The sequence below is a fragment of the Ranitomeya imitator genome, chromosome 3 (assembly GCF_032444005.1).
Source record: "Ranitomeya imitator isolate aRanImi1 chromosome 3, aRanImi1.pri, whole genome shotgun sequence".
Lineage (NCBI taxonomy): Eukaryota > Metazoa > Chordata > Amphibia > Anura > Dendrobatidae > Ranitomeya > Ranitomeya imitator.
The window spans coordinates 473,968,746-473,990,955 of NC_091284.1; positions in this window are offsets into that span (position 1 = coordinate 473,968,746).

The window sequence follows — 22,210 nt, forward strand, 5'->3', positions numbered from 1 at the left end:
GCGCCTCCCACTGCCAGAGACACTTTTACGTACTATGAGGGGCCCTGTGCCAGTGACGTCGCCAACGAGTATGCCCCCCCCCCACCTGATGAAGGAACCCGCACTTTCATCTGCACCTTCCTCTTTGTCCCCGTGTAAGGTGGTATAGTATGTGGGAAGGGGAACCTGACTTTCAGCAGGGTCAGATTCAGGCTGTGTAGAGTGCAATGGGAATGTAGTGGTCTGGGTCAATGTACCAGCAGACTCATCTAGCAGTGGCTGGGCAATGGGCAGGATGAGGAGGAAACACAGATTTAGGCCCAAATAATAAAGTAGGCTAAATGCAGTTCAAAATTGGTAACAGGACTAAACAGGCGGCATTGCTTTGTTCAGTGGAGGACAACTGTAATGAGTGGCGCAGACACAGTTTGTAGGCCCAAAATAAAAAAGTAGGCTAAATGCAGTTCAAAATTGGTAACAGGACTAAACAGGCGGCATTGCTTTGTTCAGTGGAGGACAATTGTAATGAGTGGCGCAGACACAGTTTGTAAGCCCACAATAAAAAAAAGTAGGCTAAATGCAGTTCAAAATTGGTAACAGGACTAAACAGGCAGCCTAGCTTTGTTCAGTGGAGGACAACTGTAATGAGTGGAGCAGACACGGTTAGTAGGCCCAAATACAAAAGTAGGCTAAAAGCAGTTCAAAATTGATAACAGGACTAAACAGGCGGCATAGCTAGGTACATGGGTGGGCTCCTCTGCTGAGTAGCAGACAGTGGTAGTAGGCGCAAAGTATTGACTGGTATAAATAGAGGCCAGGGCCCCTGTATATTTTAACTATCATCTATCATTTCAACAAATTTGTATTGGCAGTGCCATTGAAGGATTTAACAGCACAGACTACACAGTGGTGGAGCAGGGAGAGGTAAGTATTGCAAGTAGTAGAGCACTGTTCGAGCTGGGGGGGAACACTCTCTCGTGGGCGGGGGTACTGGCACAGGGCCCCTCATATTACGACGGTGTGTCTGACGTTGGTTGTGCACCACCACCGTCAGAGACACTTCATTGTACTCTGAGGGACCCTGTGCCATTGCCGTCGCCCAAGAGTGGGCGCACCCACCTGTCCAGGCAAACGGCACTCGCACGGGTGCTTGCGCCAGGGGGTGACCACGGCCCTGTAGGGGGAGTCAGCCCATTTAGTGAGGTATAAAAATGGCCTATGGTGGACATTCAGCAGCTGCAAATGGAGGAATTGGAGAAGTCAGTAAGAGGAGACCAAAAGCAACACATTTTTCAGGCAAGCTACGTGTCAGCAGGAGAAGGTGGGGCAAAATAATTTGAAATCCATGATTGGTTCATTTTAATGAAGGTTAGATCATCAACATTCTGGGTAGCCAGACGTGTCCTTTTTTCGGTCAGTATTGAACCAGCAGCACTGAAGGCTCTTTCTGATAGCACACTAGAAGCAGGGCAAGCGAGCTCCTGTAATGCATATCCTGCCAATTCAGGACAGGTGTCTATTTTAGATGCCCAGTAATCAAAGGGGAATGACCTGTGAGGGAGAACATTGATAAGGGAGGAAAAGTAGTTGGTAACCATACTGGACAAATGCTGTCTTCTGTCACTTTGAATCAATGCAGTGGCAGAAAGTGGCTGGAAGATATATGAAAAAATACAAGAACTGTAGTACAATTTCAATCTCCCTATAATGATCTCAGGAAAAGTATGGCAGCAATAAAAAGGACTGCTGCGCACAAAAGTGTGGACAAATAAACAAGATAACTGTGCAGAAAGGAGCAACAGGATTTTTGCTTTTAAAAAAGCAGTTGGTTTGCACAGCGGCGTGCAAACAGCAATGCAGCTATCAGGGAGCCTTATAGGGCAGCCTAAGCTACAGAGCTGATGCACAAAAATATAGCCTCCACTGTCCCTGCAAACAAATGGTGGTGTTGGACAGTGGAAATCGCTACAGCACAAGCAGTTTCGGGGCTTAATCTTCCCTCCCTAACTATATCCCTTCTTCTGTTGAAGCTGCGGCAACCTCTTCCTATGCTACGATCGGCAGAAGTAAGATGGCGGTCGGCGTGCACGCCCCTTTATAGCCCCTGTGACGCTGCAGAAAGCAAGCCAATCACTGTCATGCCCTTCTCTAAGATGGTGGGGACCGAGACCTATGTCATCACGTTGCCCACACTCTGCGTCCTCCTTCATTGGCTGAAAAATGGCACTGAAAGCGTCATATGAAACGCAACTTTGGCGCGAAGATCGCTGACCTCATGGCCGATCCCACACTAGGATCGGGTCGGGTTTCACGAAACCCGACTTTGCCGAAAGTCGGCGATTTTTGAATTTGTCCGATCCGTTTCACTCAACCCTACTTAGGACTGTTTCACACATCCATGTTTCATGGTCCGAATACTGACTGACCATGAAGTATGGACTAGAAAAGTAGACACAACACTTCTGGTGGGTCGGTGCACAAGTAGGATTCTACTGTATCTCATTAATACAGTGGGGCAAAAAAGTATTTAGTCAGTCAGCAATAGTGCAAGTTCCACCACTTAAAAAGATGAGAGGCGTCTGTAATTTACATCATAGGTAGACCTCAACTATGGGAGACAAACTGAGAAAAAAAATCCAGAAAATCACATTGTCTGTTTTTTTTAACAATTTATTTGCATATTATGGTGGAAAATAAGTATTTGGTCAGAAACAAAATTTCATCTCAATACTTTGTAATATATCCTTTGTTGGCAATGACAGAGGTCAAACGTTTTCTGTAAGTCTTCACAAGGTTGCCACACACTGTTGTGGGTATGTTGGCCCACTCCTCCATGCAGATCTCCTCTAGAGCAGTGATGTTTTTGGCTTTTCGCTTGGCAACACGGACTTTCAACTCCCTCCAAAGGTTTTCAATAGGGTTGAGATCTGGAGACTGGCTAGGCCACTCCAGGACCTTGAAATGCTTCTTACGAAGCAACTCCTTCGTTGCCCTGGCGGTGTGTTTTGGATCATTGTCATGTTGAAAGACCCAGCCACGTTTCATCTTCAATGCCCTTGCTGATGGAAGGAGGTTTGCACTCAAAATCTCACGATACATGGCCCCATTCATTCTTTCATGTACCCGGATCAGTCTTCCTGGCCCCTTTGCAGAGAAACAGCCCCAAAGCATGACGTTTCCACCACCATGCTTTACAGTAGGTATGGTGTTTGATGGATGCAACTCAGTATTCTTTTTCCTCCAAACAAGACAAGTTGTGTTTCTACCAAACAGTTCCAGTATGGTTTCATCAGACCATAGGACATTCTCCCAATATTCCTCTGGATCATCCAATTGCTCTCTAGCAAACTTCAGACGGGCCCGGACATGTACTGGCTTAAGCAGTGGGACACGTCTGGCACTGCAGGATCTGAGTCCATGGTGGCATAGTGTGTTACTTATGGTAGGCCTTGTTACATTGGTCCCAGCTCTCTGCAGTTCATTCACTAGGTCCCCCCGCGTAGTTCTGGGATTTTTGCTCACCGTTCTTGTGATCATTCTGACCCCACGGGGTGGGATTTTGCGTGGAGCCCCAGATCGAGGGAGATTATCAGTGGTCTTGTATGTCTTCCATTTTCTAATTATTGCTCCCACTGTTGATTTCTTCACTCCAAGCTGGTTGGCTATTGCAGATTCAGTCTTCCCAGCCTGGTGCAGGGCTACAATTTTGTTTCTGGTGTCCTTTGACAGCTCTTTGGTCTTCACCATAGTGGAGTTTGGAGTCAGACTGTTTGAGGGTGTGCACAGGTGTCTTTTTATACTGATAACAAGTTTAAACAGGTGCCATTACTACAGGTAATGAGTGAAGGAAAGAGGAGACTCTTAAAGAAGAAGTTACAGGTCTGTGAGAGCCAGAAATCTTGATTGTTTGTTTCTGACCAAATACTTATTTTCCACCATAATATGCAAAAAAAATGATAAAAAAAACAGACAATGTGATTTTCTGGATTTTTTTTTCTCAGTTTGTCTCCCATAGTTGAGGTCTACCTATGATGTAAATTACAGATTCCTCTCATCTTTTTAAGTGGTGGAACTTGCACTATTGCTGACTGGCTAAATACTTTTTTGCCCCACTGTATATATAAACTTGGTACTCAGATATGATAAATAAAGATGCAATTTTATTTGTGGTATATCCTCAAAAAATAAGGAGACGTTTTGGTCCACAACACTTCTGCAAAGTGATGGATACTGCATACCTCTATCCTGCGCTACACAAGCAGTTACTCTCCTATCCAGCTCCAGACTGATGAAGGTCAAGTTGTAGATCGAAACGTCTCCTTAGTTTTCTAAATGTTATCACAAATAAAATTGCATCTCTATCTGTCACGTTTGAGTGCAAAATTTCTGTATATCATGATGTAAGGACTGGCCGTGGGTCTCCTGACCAAACTTAACAGCCCCATAGGTATATATAAGGCTATCGAGTTCTGTTCAGGAGACCCGTGGCGGGCTATACATTGCGGTCCATACTCGGAAACACAGATGAATTATTTTCATGTCAGAGTTACTATTGGAGTACTCAGAGGTACAATTGTGTCCTCACCTTACTTGTATTTAGCACGTCATTGAATTGGCCTTTGCACCACAATGTAATGTCAATAGTGCTTTTACAGTAGACAATGTCACCTTGTGATAATATCATCACTGTTGCACTGAGGTCACCAGATAGACATGAAGGATCAAACGCTGTATAAAAAGCAGGGAATAGGAAGTCCACAAATCTGAGGAAGGAGTTTAAAACCATCTCCTTGCCCCCTATCTCATTTACTTATGAGTTAGATGTGACACCCACCCAGACAGGAAATGAGCTGAGAAAGTCTGTGCTTCCCTACTATAGAATTATAATGAAAATGATCGCATACTGTGTGTTGTCTTTCCATATAGCTCCCTGGGGATAGTTCTCAGAAACAAAGCAATGAATGTTTCATCAGTTTTCGATCACTATGTTGCTTCATCATTCAGGCTGAGAAGATGGTCTAAAACTCCCTTGTGTCCATGACTAATTAATGAAAAAAGTCAATGATGAGGACAAGACTGAGGTGGGTTTAGGGAAAGGCAGAATAAAGCCCTGTTCACATCATGTTTTTGCACGTTTACTGCATACACCAGCAGGGGCCACATAGCATAACTTTTATTTGGACCCTCTCTCCAAAAAAAAACCTGTATTTTTCGGACTATAAGACGCACCGGACCATAAGATGCACCCCAATTTTTCAGAAGGAAAATAGGGAAAAAAATGTAATGTGTCAAATGGGGGTCCATCTTACAGTCTGAATTCAGCTTACCGGGGAAGGGGGGGGATCAGCACAGGTGGAGGAGTGGTCACGGGGAAACGTGGTCACATGGGTTCTTTTTTGGTCCAAGCTGGTGCGGTGCCCTTCGGTAAATCCCATCCCAGGCTGGTGCGGCGGTGGTGCTCTGTGGTTCCCAGTGGTTCCACCGGTATTTTGCGACAGGTTAGGCAGGGGTGCGGCAGGGCTCCACCGGCATTTTGTGACAGGTGCGGTGGTGGTGCTCTGTGGTGGGGTTTGGCTCCGCTGGCATTTTGCGACAGGTGCAGCGGTGATGCTCTGTGCTGTGGCAGGGCTCCGCCGTCATTTTGTGAAAGCCCGGAGGCCTCCGCAGATCCATTACTGCGATGCGATGGCCTCCAAGGAAATGGCTGCTGGGGGTGGCACATGCTCAGATTCAGATTTCAATCTGAGCATGCGCCACCCCCGGCGGCCATTTTCCCGGAGGCTACCGCATCACAGCAATGGATCTGCGGGGGCCTCCGGTCATTCAGAAAAGCCCCCCCGCACCACTGCTGCACCACAGAGCACGACTCCCACACTACAGAGCAAGACCGCCGCACCAGCCTTGGACGGGAGGCTGCATCGCCCTGCAGCGTCAGACTGGGACTGCCGCCACAGTATTTTGTAAGTATATTGTCACTATAAGATGCACCCCCATTTCCCCCCAAAAAAATTTTGGGAGAAAGTGCGTCTTATAGTCTGAACAATAAGGTAAATATTTGTTGGGGTCACAAAAGAGCATATCTCACAACTTTGCAGCCTTGACAAAGTAATTTTAGACCTGCTGAAGTCCCAGATTCCTTTTTAATTGCCACCATAAAGTATGATGCCAATAAAAGTGTGCCCCAAATGCAGCATGATACCCCCATGGTGAATTTCTCCACATTAACCTCCACATGCATAGTATAAAGACTCTACTGTACCCCACCTGAACTCCCAAGGCAAAGTATGGTGACCCTAACACAGTATAATCCCCAACTGTGACCCCCCACACAGCCCTCCGTGCAGTATAATAGGCCTACATGGACCACACCTCTCCACACTGTATAATGGTCTGATCTAGCCCTCCACGCAATATAACGGCCCCACACCAACCTTCACACTGTATAATTGCTTGCAATTGGCCCCATAGTGATCCATATAGTATTCTGCACTCCGCATAGTCCTCCATATAGTATAATGCTCTCCCCATAGTCCTCCATATGCTATAATGCAGTCCCAATAGTCCTCCATATGGTATAATTCACTCCTCATAGTCCTCCATATACTATAATGCACTCCCCATAGTCCTCCAGATGGTATAATGCACTCACCATAGTCCTGCATATGGTATAATGCACTTCCCATGGCTCTCCATATAGTATAATGCACTCCCCATTGTCCTTCATATGGTATCATGCACTCCCCATGGTCCTCCATTTGGTACAATGCACTACCCATAGTACTCCATATGGTATAATTCACTCCCCATAGTCCCCCATATGGTATAATACACTCCCCATAATCCTCCATTATGCACTCCCCATGGTCCTTCACATGGTATAATGCACTCCCCATGGTCCTCCATATGGAATAATGCTCTCCATATAGTCCTCCATTATAATATAATGCTCTCCCCATAGTCCTCCATATGGTATAATGCACTCCTCATAGTCCTCTGTATGTCATAATTCACTCCCCATAGACCTCCATATGGTATAATGCACTCCACGTAGTCCTCCGTATGGTATAATGCACTCCTCATAGTTCTCCATATGGTATAATGCACTCTCCATGGTATCGATATGGTATAATGCATTCCCCATGTTTCTACATATGATATAATGCACATCCCATGGTCTTCCATAGAATTTAATGCACTACCCATGGTACTCCATAAAATATAATGCACTCCCATGATCTTCCATAGAATGTAATGCACTCCCCATGATCCTCCAAAGAATGTAATGCACTCCCCATTGTCCTCCATAGATTATAATGCACTCCCCATGGTCCTCCATAAAATATAATGCACTCCCCATGGTCCTCCACATGGTGCAATGCACTCCCCATGGTCCTCCATATGGAATAATGCTCTCCCCAGGGCCCTCCACATAGTATCATGCTCATATACATGTAACTGCTCATATATGGACTAATACATAAGTAAAGCACCTTTGGTGGTACACTGGGAATCAGAAATGACAGCAGCCCCAAACCTGTATGTATTTCTGACCCTGCTGAGTCACATCTGCATTCTCACCTGTCCAAATGGTTGGGTGAACTCACATAAAGTGTTATAGGGTTGCCAATGTAGCCCCTTGAGAACAGTAATATACAATGTCCATATTGTATTTTACACCTCTATCTAACTATTCTTTCATTCCAGGTTTTTTCTTGCAATGGTTGTAAAAGTACGGGATGATCCTTTGATGTGAATACCTCCACACACAGGATGGGTTAGCGTGAGGAGCTCAGTGTGCTTATTGATGAGGGATAATATATGGGTCATGCGATTTGTGGACAGTAGAGTTGAGCGACCTTGACCTTTTTAGAGTCGAGCCGGGTTTTGCGAAACCCGACTATGTCCAAAGTCGGGTCGAGTGAAATCGGCCGATTATGACGTAAAGTCGGGATCGACCGAAACACGAAACCCAATGCAAGTCAATGGGGCAGCATAGTCGGCAGTGAGTGGGGGCCAGGAAAACACCTAGAGTGCCCATTTTAATGTCAAAACCATCCATTCTTCTTAATGAAGCTTGTCAAGCGTAATTTACCTTAAAATAATTGGAAGGCATTTGAAATTGGGGGTCATTTGGCTAAAGTTGTGGGGGGTAGGGCTGGTTCAAGTAATTAGTGGGCCCAGTAAATCTGGACCACGTCACGGCAGTGGAGCAGGGAGAGGTAAGTATTTCAACTTTGCAAGTGCTGTGATCCTGAGCAAGCAGGGGGGGCCCACTCGTTGGCATTGGCACTGGCACAGGGCCCCTCAAAGTACAGCGGTGTGTTTGCACGGCGGGGGCGCCTCCCACCGGCAGCAACACTTTTGCGTACTATGAGAGGCCCTGTGCCAGTGACGTCGCCAACTAGTATTCCTCCCCCCACCTGATGAAGGAACCTGCACTTTCATCTGCACCTTCCTCTTTGTCCCCGTGTAAGGTGGTATGGTATGCGGGAAGAGCAACCTGACTTTCAGCAGGGTCACAATGTTGTTGTGTAGCGTGCACGGGGAATGTTGCGTTATGGGTCAATGTACCAGCAGACTCATCTATCACTGGCTGGGCAATGGGCACGATGAAGTGGAAACACAGATATAGGCCCAAAGAATAAAGTGGGCTAAATGCAGTTCAAAATTGGTAACACAGGAATAACCAGGGGGCATTGCAGTGGAGGACAACTGGAATGAGAGGCTGACACAGAGAGTAGGGCCAAATCAGTAAGTAGTCGAAATGCAGTTCAAAATTGGCAACCGTAGTAAACAGGCGGCACAGCTTTGTTCAGTGGAGGAGAACAGCAAGGAGTGGCAGACACCGATAGTAGGCCCCAACCCAACTAGTAGGCCAAATGCAGTCTAACATTAACAACTACTTAACGAGAGGCTGAAAATGGAATTTCAGGACAGGAAACCAGGAGAACAGCAAGGAGTGGCAGACACCGATAGTAGGCCCCAAACCAACTAGTACGCCAAATGCAGTTGTTCCATTTAACCACAATTTAATGAGAGCCTGAAGATAGAAGCTCAGGAAAGGCAACCTGGGGAACACCTTGGAGTGTAACACACCATCTCTCTCCACCCCATACCCATTTTGTAGGCCTAATGCTGTGTACTTTTCTACAACTACTAAACGAGAGTCGGAAGACCGAAGCAATGGCAAGGAAACCTGGGGAACACCTTGGAGTGTAACACACCATCTCTCTCCACCCGATACCCATTTTGTAGGCCTAATGCAGTGTAGTTTTCTACAACTACTAAACGAGAGTCGGAAGATCGAAGCAATGGCGAGGAAACCTGGAGAACACCTTGGAGTGTAACACACCATCTCTCTCCACCCCATTCCCCATTTTTTAGGCCTAATGCAGCCTACTTTCCGACACCTACTAAACGAGAGCATGAAGATCGAAGCTCAGGAAAGGCAACCTGGGGAACACCTTGGAGTGTAACAACAACCTCTCTCTACACCACGGAAGGGCTGATTCTTAGGAAGGAAGGCTGTTGTAAATAAGCATTGCGCGTCCGAGGGTGATTATATTCTTATTCGGTATCTACTCACCCTCGGACGCGCCATGCTTCTTGATTTGTAATTAATGTTTATTTGCAATGTGCTTTTGACTTACTCAATTATTTTTTTAATTATTGATTTTATTAAATTAATAGTTTAACATCTTATTGGAAATAATTTAAAGGAGACGCGACAGGACAACACTCGGTGGATGCCATATCTGTGTTAACAACTCCAAAAAACTTTCAGTTAACTTCTTGCAGGAGAAAGAAATTGTAGCTGTTGGACCTTTGTAGTACAGTTCCAGATATTTGTTGTGTGTTTGTTTTGATTGTTAAAATGTCTGCATTTGAGATCTCAACACGATCTTATTTTTTATAATCAAATTAATTTTTTAAATATTTTATTAGGTTGGTTCAAGGGGTACACGGGCCGCAGTAGACAGGTCAGTGGAGGCCTAGTGGAAGGAGGGACCGCAGATGCGCCACTGTTTCACCCATACACAATTAGTAGGCCTAATGCAGCGTAGTTTCCAACAGCTACTAAACGAGAGCCGGAAGATCGAAGCTCAGGAAAGGCAACCTGGGGAACACCTTGGAGTGTAACAACAACCTCTCTCTACACCACGGAAGGGCTGATTCTTAGGAAGGAAGGCTGTTGTAAATAAGCATTGCGCGCCCGAGGGTGATTATATTCTTATTCGGTATCTACTCACCCTCGGACGCGCCATGCTTCTTGATTTGTAATTAATGTTTATTTGCAATGTGCTTTTGACTTACTCAATTATTTTTTTAATTATTGATTTTATTAAATTAATAGTTTAACATCTTATTGGAAATAATTTAAAGGAGACGCGACAGGACAACACTCGGTGGATGCCATATCTGTGTTAACAACTCCAAAAAACTTTCAGTTAACTTCTTGCAGGAGAAAGAAATTGTAGCTGTTGGACCTTTGTAGTACAGTTCCAGATATTTGTTGTGTGTTTGTTTTGATTGTTAAAATGTCTGCATTTGAGATCTCAACACGATCTTATTTTTTATAATCAAATTAATTTTTTAAATATTTTATTAGGTTGGTTCAAGGGGTACACGGGCCGCAGTAGACAGGTCAGTGGAGGCCTAGTGGAAGGAGTGACCGCAGACAGGCATCGAAGGCCTAAAATAATCACACATGGCTGTAGGCAATTTTAAATTGGTTCCAGGGGTACACGGGCAGCAGTGGTGTGGTCAGTGGAGGCCTAGTGGAAGGAGTGACCACAGACAGGCATCGAAGGCCTAAAATATTAACACATGGCTGTAGGCAATTTTAAATTGGTTCCAGGGGTACTTGGGCAGCAGTGCCCTGGTCAGTGTAGTAGTAGTTGAAAGAATGGACCGCAGACAGGCATCGAAGGCCTAAAATAAAAAAATTGGGCTGGCTGTAGGCAATTTTAAATTGGTTCCAGGGGTACACGGGCAGCAGTGGTGTGGTCAGTGGAGGCCTAGTGGAAGGAGTGACCGCAGACAGGCATCGAAGGCCTAAAATAATAACACATGGCTGTAGGCAATTTTAAATTGGTTCCAGGGTTACACGGGCAGCAGTGGTGTGGTCAGTGGAGGCCTAGTGGAAGGAGTGACCGCAGACAGGCATCGAAGGCCTAAAATAATCACACATGGCTGTAGGCAATTTTAAATTGGTTCCAGGGGTACACGGGCAGCAGTGGTGTGGTCAGTGGAGGCCTAGTGGAAGGAGTGACCGCAGACAGGCATCGAAGGCCTAAAATAATCACACATGGCTGTAGGCAATTTTAAATTGGTTCCAGGGGTACACGGGCAGCATTGGTGTGGTCAGTGGAGGCCTAGTGGAAGGAGTGACCACAGACAGGCATCGAAGGCCTAAAATATTAACACATGGCTGTAGGCAATTTTAAATTGGTTCCAGGGGTACTTGGGCAGCAGTGCCCTGGTCAGTGTAGTAGTAGTTGAAAGAATGGACCGCAGACAGGCATCGAAGGCCTAAAATAAAAAAATTGGGCTGGCTGTAGGCAATTTTAAATTGGTTCCAGGGGTACACGGGCAGCAGTGGTGTGGTCAGTGGAGGCCTAGTGGAAGGAGTGACCGCAGACAGGCATCGAAGGCCTAAAATAATAACACATGGCTGTAGGCAATTTTAAATTGGTTCCAGGGTTACACGGGCAGCAGTGGTGTGGTCAGTGGAGGCCTAGTGGAAGGAGTGACCGCAGACAGGCATCGAAGGCCTAAAATAATCACACATGGCTGTAGGCAATTTTAAATTGGTTCCAGGGGTACACGGGCAGCAGTGGTGTGGTCAGTGGAGGCCTAGTGGAAGGAGTGACCACAGACAGGCATCGAAGGCCTAAAATATTAACACATGGCTGTAGGCAATTTTAAATTGGTTCCAGGGGTACTTGGGCAGCAGTGCCCTGGTCAGTGTAGTAGTAGTTGAAAGAATGGACCGCAGACAGGCATCGAAGGCCTAAAATAAAAAAATTGGGCTGGCTGTAGGCAATTTTAAATTGGTTCCAGGGGTACACGGGCAGCAGTGGTGTGGTCAGTGGAGGCCTAGTGGAAGGAGTGACCGCAGACAGGCATCGAAGGCCTAAAATAATAACACATGGCTGTAGGCAATTTTAAATTGGTTCCAGGGTTACACGGGCAGCAGTGGTGTGGTCAGTGGAGGCCTAGTGGAAGGAGTGACCGCAGACAGGCATCGAAGGCCTAAAATAATCACACATGGCTGTAGGCAATTTTAAATTGGTTCCAGGGGTACACGGGCAGCAGTGGTGTGGTCAGTGGAGGCCTAGTGGAAGGAGTGACCGCAGACAGGCATCGAAGGCCTAAAATAATCACACATGGCTGTAGGCAATTTTAAATTGGTTCCAGGGGTACACGGGCAGCAGTGGTGTGGTCAGTGGAGGCCTAGTGGAAGGAGTGACCACAGACAGGCATCGAAGGCCTAAAATATTAACACATGGCTGTAGGCAATTTTAAATTGGTTCCAGGGGTACTTGGGCAGCAGTGCCCTGGTCAGTGTAGTAGTAGTTGAAAGAATGGACCGCAGACAGGCATCGAAGGCCTAAAATAAAAAAATTGGGCTGGCTGTAGGCAATTTTAAATTGGTTCCAGGGGTACACGGGCAGCAGTGGTGTGGTCAGTGGAGGCCTAGTGGAAGGAGTGACCGCAGACAGGCATCGAAGGCCTAAAATAATAACACATGGCTGTAGGCAATTTTAAATTGGTTCCAGGGTTACACGGGCAGCAGTGGTGTGGTCAGTGGAGGCCTAGTGGAAGGAGTGACCGCAGACAGGCATCGAAGGCCTAAAATAATCACACATGGCTGTAGGCAATTTTAAATTGGTTCCAGGGGTACACGGGCAGCAGTGGTGTGGTCAGTGGAGGCCTAGTGGAAGGAGTGACCACAGACAGGCATCGAAGGCCTAAAATATTAACACATGGCTGTAGGCAATTTTAAATTGGTTCCAGGGGTACTTGGGCAGCAGTGCCCTGGTCAGTGTAGTAGTAGTTGAAAGAATGGACCGCAGACAGGCATCGAAGGCCTAAAATAAAAAAATTGGGCTGGCTGTAGGCAATTTTAAATTGGTTCCAGGGGTACACGGGCAGCAGTGGTGTGGTCAGTGGAGGCCTAGTGGAAGGAGTGACCGCAGACAGGCATCGAAGGCCTAAAATAATAACACATGGCTGTAGGCAATTTTAAATTGGTTCCAGGGTTACACGGGCAGCAGTGGTGTGGTCAGTGGAGGCCTAGTGGAAGGAGTGACCGCAGACAGGCATCGAAGGCCTAAAATAATCACACATGGCTGTAGGCAATTTTAAATTGGTTCCAGGGGTACACGGGCAGCAGTGGTGTGGTCAGTGGAGGCCTAGTGGAAGGAGTGACCACAGACAGGCATCGAAGGCCTAAAATAATAACACATGGCTGTAGGCAATTTTAAATTGGTTCCAGGGTTACACGGGCAGCAGTGGTGTGGTCAGTGGAGGCCTAGTGGAAGGAGTGACCGCAGACAGGCATCGAAGGCCTAAAATAATCACACATGGCTGTAGGCAATTTTAAATTGGTTCCAGGGGTACTTGGGCAGCAGTGCCCTGGTCAGTGTAGTAGTAGTTGAAAGAATGGACCGCAGACAGGCATCGAAGGCCTAAAATAAAAAAATTGGGCTGGCTGTAGGCAATTTTAAATTGGTTCCAGGGTTACACGGGCAGCAGTGGTGTGGTCAGTGGAGGCCTAGTGGAAGGAGTGACCGCAGACAGGCATCGAAGGCCTAAAATAATCACACATGGCTGTAGGCAATTTTAAATTGGTTCCAGGGGTACACGGGCAGCAGTGGTGTGGTCAGTGGAGGCCTAGTGGAAGGAGTGACCACAGACAGGCATCGAAGGCCTAAAATATTAACACATGGCTGTAGGCAATTTTAAATTGGTTCCAGGGGTACACGGGCAGCAGTGGTCTGGTCAGTGGAGGCCTAGTGGAAGGAGTGACCGCAGACAGGCATCGAAGGCCTAAAATAATCACACATGGCTGTAGGCAATTTTAAATTGGTTCCAGGGGTACACGGGCAGCAGTGGTGTGGTCAGTGGAGGCCTAGTGGAAGGAGTGACCGCAGACAGGCATCGAAGGCCTAAAATAATCACACATGGCTGTAGGCAATTTTAAATTGGTTCCAGGGGTACACGGGCAGCAGTGGTGTGGTCAGTGGAGGCCTAGTGGAAGGAGTGACCACAGACAGGCATCGAAGGCCTAAAATATTAACACATGGCTGTAGGCAATTTTAAATTGGTTCCAGGGGTACTTGGGCAGCAGTGCCCTGGTCAGTGTAGTAGTAGTTGAAAGAATGGACCGCAGACAGGCATCGAAGGCCTAAAATAAAAAAATTGGGCTGGCTGTAGGCAATTTTAAATTGGTTCCAGGGGTACACGGGCAGCAGTGGTGTGGTCAGTGGAGGCCTAGTGGAAGGAGTGACCGCAGACAGGCATCGAAGGCCTAAAATAATAACACATGGCTGTAGGCAATTTTAAATTGGTTCCAGGGTTACACGGGCAGCAGTGGTGTGGTCAGTGGAGGCCTAGTGGAAGGAGTGACCGCAGACAGGCATCGAAGGCCTAAAATAATCACACATGGCTGTAGGCAATTTTAAATTGGTTCCAGGGGTACACGGGCAGCAGTGGTGTGGTCAGTGGAGGCCTAGTGGAAGGAGTGACCACAGACAGGCATCGAAGGCCTAAAATATTAACACATGGCTGTAGGCAATTTTAAATTGGTTCCAGGGGTACTTGGGCAGCAGTGCCCTGGTCAGTGTAGTAGTAGTTGAAAGAATGGACCGCAGACAGGCATCGAAGGCCTAAAATAAAAAAATTGGGCTGGCTGTAGGCAATTTTAAATTGGTTCCAGGGGTACACGGGCAGCAGTGGTGTGGTCAGTGGAGGCCTAGTGGAAGGAGTGACCGCAGACAGGCATCGAAGGCCTAAAATAATAACACATGGCTGTAGGCAATTTTAAATTGGTTCCAGGGTTACACGGGCAGCAGTGGTGTGGTCAGTGGAGGCCTAGTGGAAGGAGTGACCGCAGACAGGCATCGAAGGCCTAAAATAATCACACATGGCTGTAGGCAATTTTAAATTGGTTCCAGGGGTACACGGGCAGCAGTGGTGTGGTCAGTGGAGGCCTAGTGGAAGGAGTGACCACAGACAGGCATCGAAGGCCTAAAATAATAACACATGGCTGTAGGCAATTTTAAATTGGTTCCAGGGTTACACGGGCAGCAGTGGTGTGGTCAGTGGAGGCCTAGTGGAAGGAGTGACCGCAGACAGGCATCGAAGGCCTAAAATAATCACACATGGCTGTAGGCAATTTTAAATTGGTTCCAGGGGTACTTGGGCAGCAGTGCCCTGGTCAGTGTAGTAGTAGTTGAAAGAATGGACCGCAGACAGGCATCGAAGGCCTAAAATAAAAAAATTGGGCTGGCTGTAGGCAATTTTAAATTGGTTCCAGGGTTACACGGGCAGCAGTGGTGTGGTCAGTGGAGGCCTAGTGGAAGGAGTGACCGCAGACAGGCATCGAAGGCCTAAAATAATCACACATGGCTGTAGGCAATTTTAAATTGGTTCCAGGGGTACACGGGCAGCAGTGGTGTGGTCAGTGGAGGCCTAGTGGAAGGAGTGACCACAGACAGGCATCGAAGGCCTAAAATATTAACACATGGCTGTAGGCAATTTTAAATTGGTTCCAGGGGTACACGGGCAGCAGTGGTCTGGTCAGTGGAAGTCTAGTGGAAGGAGTGACCGCAGACAGGCTTCGAAGGCCTAACATAACAAAAATGTCAAAACAATGGTATTGTCAGTGCCAGGCATTGAAGGATGTCAGCGCCTAGACTACACATTGGTGAAGCTGTGAGAGATAATTTTGCTAGTGGTAGAGCACTGTTTGAGCTGGGGGGGGGGGAACTGGCTTGTGGCCGGCGGTACAGGCACAGGGCCCCTCATATTACAACGGTGAGTCTGACGTTGGGTGCGCACCACCACCGCCAGAGACACTTTATTGTACTATGAGGGACCCAGTGGCAGTGCCGTCGACCAAAAGCGGCCACACCCACCTCTTCAGACAAACAGCACTCTCAAGGGTCCAAGCGCAAAGTGGCGATAGCACGACCCCGTGTGGGGAGTTTGGCCATTTCGTGAGGTGGAAACATGTCGTATGCTGGACAATCAGGTGAAGAAAATTACGAGATTGGAAAAGTCATTCAGAATAGTCCACAGGCAAGACCTTTTCATAGGAAAGCTAGGTGTCAGCCGGGCAGGGTGGGGCAAAAGATTTTGAAATCCAGTTGTGGTTCATTTTAATGAAGGTTAGATCATCTACATTTTGGGTAGCCAGACGAGTCCTTTTTTCTGTTAGTATTGAACCTGCAGCACTGAATACTCTTTCTGGTAGGACACTAGCTGCCGGGCAAGCAAGCTCCTGCAATGCATATTCTGCCAATTCTGGCCAGGTGTCTAATTTGGATGCCCAGTAATCAAATGGGAATGACGGTTGAGGGAGAACGTCGATAAGGGATGAAAAATAGTTTGTAACCATACTGGACAAATGTTGTCTCCTGTCACTTTGAATTGATGCTGCAGTACCTGTCCTGTCTGCGGTCATAGAAAAATCACTCCACAACCTGGTCAGAAAACCCCTCTGGCCAACGCCACTTCTGATTTCTGCCCCTCTAACACCTCTGGTCTGCTGGCCCCTGGAGCTCGTGTGAGAACGATCACGGGCGCTGTGTGCAGGGAATGCCAGAAGCAAACGGTCAACAAGAGTTGATTGTTTTGTTGCTAATATTAGTTCCAAGTTCTCATGTGGCATAATATTTTGCAATTTGCCTTTATAGCGAGGATCAAGGAGGCAGGCCAACCAGTAATCGTCATCGTTCATCATTTTTGTAATGCGTGTGTCCCTTTTGAGGATACGCAAGGCATAATCCGCCATGTGGGCCAAAGTTCCCATTGTCAAATCTGCGGTTGTGCTTGGTTGAGGGGCAGTTGCAGGCAAATCTACGTCACTTGTGTCCCTCAAAAAACCAGAACCCGGCCTTGCCACGCCACCAATTTCCCGTGCCCCCGGGAAAGCTTCCTCATTAAAAATATACTCATCCCCATCATCCTCCTCATCCTCCACCTCCTCTTCGCCCGGTACCTCGTCATGTACACTGCCCTGACCAGACAATCGCTGACTGTCATCAAGGCTTTCCTCTTCCTCTGGTGCAGACGCCTGATCCTTTATGTGCGTCAAACTTTGCATCAGCAGACGCATTAGGGGGATGCTCATGCTTATTATGGCGTTGTCTGCACTAACCAGCCGTGTGCATTCCTCAAAACACTGAAGGACTTGACACATGTCTTGAATCTTCGACCACTGCACACCTGACAACTCCATGTCTGCCATCCTACTGCCTGCCCGTGTATGTGTATCCTCCCACAAAAACATAACAGCCCGCCTCTGTTCGCACAGTCTCTGAAGCATGTGCAGTGTTGAGTTCCACCTTGTTGCAACGTCTATGATTAGGCGATGCTGGGGAAGGTTCAAAGAACGCTGATAGGTCTGCATACGGCTGGAGTGTACAGGCGAACGGCGGATATGTGCGCAAAGTCCACGCACTTTGAGGAGCAGGTCGGATAACCCCGGATAACTTTTCAGGAAGCACTGCACCACCAGGTTTAAGGTGTGAGCCAGGCAAGGAATGTGTTTCAGTTGGGAAAGGGAGATGGCAGCCATGAAATTCCTTCCGTTATCACTCACTACCTTGCCTGCCTCAAGATCTACAGTGCCCAGCCACGACTGCGTTTCTTGCTGCAAGAACTCGGACAGAACTTCCGCGGTGTGTCTATTGTCGCCCAAACACTTCATAGCCAATACAGCCTGCTGACGTATGCAGTAGCTGCCCCATAATGGGAGACCTGGTGTGCAACAGTGGCAGGTGCGGATGGAGTGTTTGTGCGACTGCGGTCTGTGGACGAGCTCTTGCTTCTGCAGGAGGACGAGGAGGAGGAGGAGGAGGAGGGGGTGCGAACGGCTACAGACAACTGTTTACTAGACCGTGGGCTAGGCAGAACTGTCCCAAACTTGCTGTCCCCTGTGGACCCTGAATCCACCACATTTACCCAGTGTGCCGTGATGGACACGTAACGTCCCTGGCCATGCCTACTGGTCCATGCATCTGTTGTCAGGTGCACCTTTGTGCTCACAGATTGCCTGAGTGCATGGACGATGCGCTCTTTAACATGCTGGTGGAGGGCTGGGATGGCTTTTCTGGAAAAAAAGTGTCGACTGGGTAGCTCGTAGCGTGGTACAGCGTAGTCCATCAGGTCTTTGAAAGCTTCGCTTTCAACTAACCGGTAGGGCATCATCTCTAACGAGATTAGTCTAGCTATGTGGGCGTTCAAACCCTGTGTACGCGGATGCGAGGCTAAGTACTTCCTTTTTCTAACCATAGTCTCATGTAGGGTGAGCTGGACTGGAGAGATGGAGATCGTGGAACTAGCGGGGGTGCCGGTGGACATGGCAGACTGAGAGACGGTGGGAGATGGTATTGTTGCCGCCGGTGCCCTAGATGCAGTGTTTCCTACTACGAAACTGGTGATTCCCTGACCCTGACTGCTTTGGCCTGGCAAAGATACCTGCACAGATACAGCAGGTGGTGCGCTAAATGGTGGTCCTACACTGCCGGAAGGGATGTTGCGTTGATGACTAGCTTCATTGGCCGAGGGTGCAACAACCTTAAGGGACGTTTGGTAGTTAGTCCAAGCTTTCAAATGCATGGTGGTTAAATGTCTATGCATGCAACTAGTATTGAGACTTTTCAGATTCTGACCTCTGCTTAAGGAAGTAGAACATTTTTGACAGATGACTTTGCGCTGATCAATTGGATGTTGTTTAAAAAAATGCCAGACTGCACTCTTTCTAGCATCGGATACCTTTTCAGGCATTGCAGACTGAGCTTTAACCGGATGGCCATGCTGTCCTCCACCAGGTTTTGGCTTTGCCACGCGTTTTGGGCAAGATACGGGCCCGGCAGATGGAACCTGTGGCGATGTTGATGCCTGCTGCGGCCCCTCCTCCTCCTCTGCTTCAGAACTGCTGCCGCCTGCACCCTGTTCCCCCAATGGCTGCCAATCGGGGTCAAGAACTGGGTCATCTAATAACTCTTCTTGTACCTCCTGCGCAACTTCGTCTGTGTCACCGTGTCGTTCGGTGGTATAGCGTTCGTGATGGGGCAACATAGTCTCATCAGGGTCTGATTCTTGATCAGCACCCTGCGAGGGCAATGTTGTGGTCTGAGTCAAAGGACCAGCATAGTAGTCTGGCTGTGGCTGTGCGTCAGTGCACTCCATGTCAGATTCAATTTGTAATGGGCATGGACTGTTAACTGCTTCACTTTCTAAGCCAGGGACGGTATGTGTAAAGAGCTCCATGGAGTAACCCGTTGTGTCGCCTGCTGCATTCTTCTCTGTTGTTGTTTTTGCTGAAGAGGACAAGGAAGTGACTTGTCCCTGACCGTGAACATCCACTAACGACGCGCTGCTTTTACTTTTACCAGTTTCACGAGAGGAGGCAAAAGAGCTAGAGGCTGAGTCAGCAAGATAAGCCAAAACTTGCTCTTGCTGCTCCGGCTTTAAAAGCGGTTTTCCTAATCCCAGAAAAGGGAGCGTTCGAGGCCTTGTGTAGCCGGACGACGAACTTGGCTCCACAGCTCCAGACTTAGGTGCAATATTTTTTTCCCCACGACCACCTGATGCTCCACCACTACCACTACCCTCATTACCAGCTGACAATGAACGCCCCCGGCCACGACCTCTTCCACTAGACTTCCTCATTGTTTTAAAAACGTAACCAAACTAACGTTATTTGTTGCAGTCACACAACTTACACGGTGAGCTATAACTTCAGTATGATTTAGCTACCCCTTTACAGGTTGGTGAGACCACCGCGAAAATCAGGCACAATGTTACACACTCTTTTTTTGGTGGCTGCAAATTAGAGAGATGCCCCACACGCAGGACTGTCACTGAAGCACAAATGTTAATATTAATGTCACACTATTATTTGTTTTTTATTTTTATTTTTTTCAGGAACACTTTAGAAACCCCCCCAAAAAAAAAAATTGATTTTTGCAGGGAGAATTTAGAAAACAAATGTAACAAACTATATGCTTTCTATGGGCCACTGAGTGAGAGATGACGCACACAGGAATCAGGAGTGGCACACAAGCCCAGAGGCCAATATTTTTCTACCAATGATTGATGGAGTTATTTTCTCTGGTAGATTTTGGAACCCAAATCAAGGAAAAAAAATATAGGCTTTCTATGGACCACAATTGGAGAGAGAGAGAGAGAGAGAGAGAGAGAGATGGCACACCCAGGAGTCAAGACTGGCACACAAGCAGAAAGGCCAATATTAATCTCCCACTGTTTTTTTTTTTTTTTTTTTTTTTCAGGGAGACTTTAGAAAAAATAAAAATAAAAAAAATATGATTTTATCAGGAAGAATTTAGAAACCAAATAAAATAAAATGATTTTTTCAGGGAGAATTTAGAAAACAAATAAAACCAAAAATAGGCGTTCTATGGCCCACTGACTAAGAGAGAGAGAGAGAGATGGAACGCTTAGTACTGGCACACAAGCCCAAAGGGCAATATTAATCTCCCTTTTTTTTTCCAGGGAGAATTTCTAAAACCCCCCCCAAAAAAAAAATAGGCTTTCTATGGCCCACTATTTGTGAGAGAGATGGGACGCTCAGGACTGGCACAGATGGCACGCTCAGGACTGGCACAGAAGCCCAGAGGCCAATATTAATCTCCCTTTTTTTCTGGGAGAATTTATAAAACCAAAAAAATATTTAAATAGGCTTTCTATGGCCCACTATTTGTGAGAGAGATGGCACGCTCAGGACTGGCACAGATGGCACGCTCACAACTGGCACACAAGCCCAGAGGCCAATATTAATCTCCCTTTTTTCAGGGAAAATTTATAAAACCAAAAAAAAAATTAAATAGGCTTTCTATGGCCCACTATTTGTGAGAGAGATGGCACGCTCAGGACTGGCACAGATGGCACGCTCACAACTGGCACACAAGCCCAGAGGCCAATATTAATCTCCCTTTTTTCAGGGAAAATTTATAAAACCAAAAAAAAAATTAAATAGGCTTTCTATGGCCCACTATTTGTGAGAGAGATGGGACGCTCAGGACTGGCACAGATGGCACGCTCAGGACTGGCACAGAAGCCCAGAGGCCAATATTAATCTCCCTTTTTTTCTGGGAGAATTTATAAAACCAAAAAAATATTTAAATAGGCTTTCTATGGCCCACTATTTGTGAGAGAGATGGCACGCTCAGGACTGGCACAGATGGCACGCTCACAACTGGCACACAAGCCCAGAGGCCAATATTAATCTCCCTTTTTTCAGGGAAAATTTATAAAACCAAAAAAAAAATTAAATAGGCTTTCTATGGCCCACTATTTGTGAGAGAGATGGCACGCTCAGGACTGGCACAGATGGCACGCTCACAACTGGCACACAAGCCCAGAGGCCAATATTAATCTCCCTTTTTTTCTGGGAGAATTTATAAAACCAAAAAAATATTTAAATAGGCTTTCTATGGCCCACTATTTGTGAGAGAGATGGCACGCTCAGGACTGGCACAGATGGCACGCTCACAACTGGCACACAAGCCCAGAGGCCAATATTAATCTCCCTTTTTTCAGGGAAAATTTATAAAACCAAAAAAAAAATTAAATAGGCTTTCTATGGCCCACTATTTGTGAGAGAGATGGCACGCTCAGGACTGGCACAGATGGCACGCTCACAACTGGCATACAAGCCCAGAGGCCAATATTAATCTCCCTTTTTTCAGGGAAAATTTATAAAACCAAAAAAAAAATTAAATAGGCTTTCTATGGCCCACTATTTGTGAGAGAGATGGCACGCTCAGGACTGGCACAGATGGCACGCTCACAACTGGCACACAAGCCCAGAGGCCAATATTAATCTCCCTTTTTTCAGGGAAAATTTATAAAACCAAAAAAAAAATTAAATAGGCTTTCTATGGCCCACTATTTGTGAGAGAGATGGGACGCTCAGGACTGGCACAGATGGCACGCTCAGGACTGGCACAGAAGCCCAGAGGCCAATATTAAT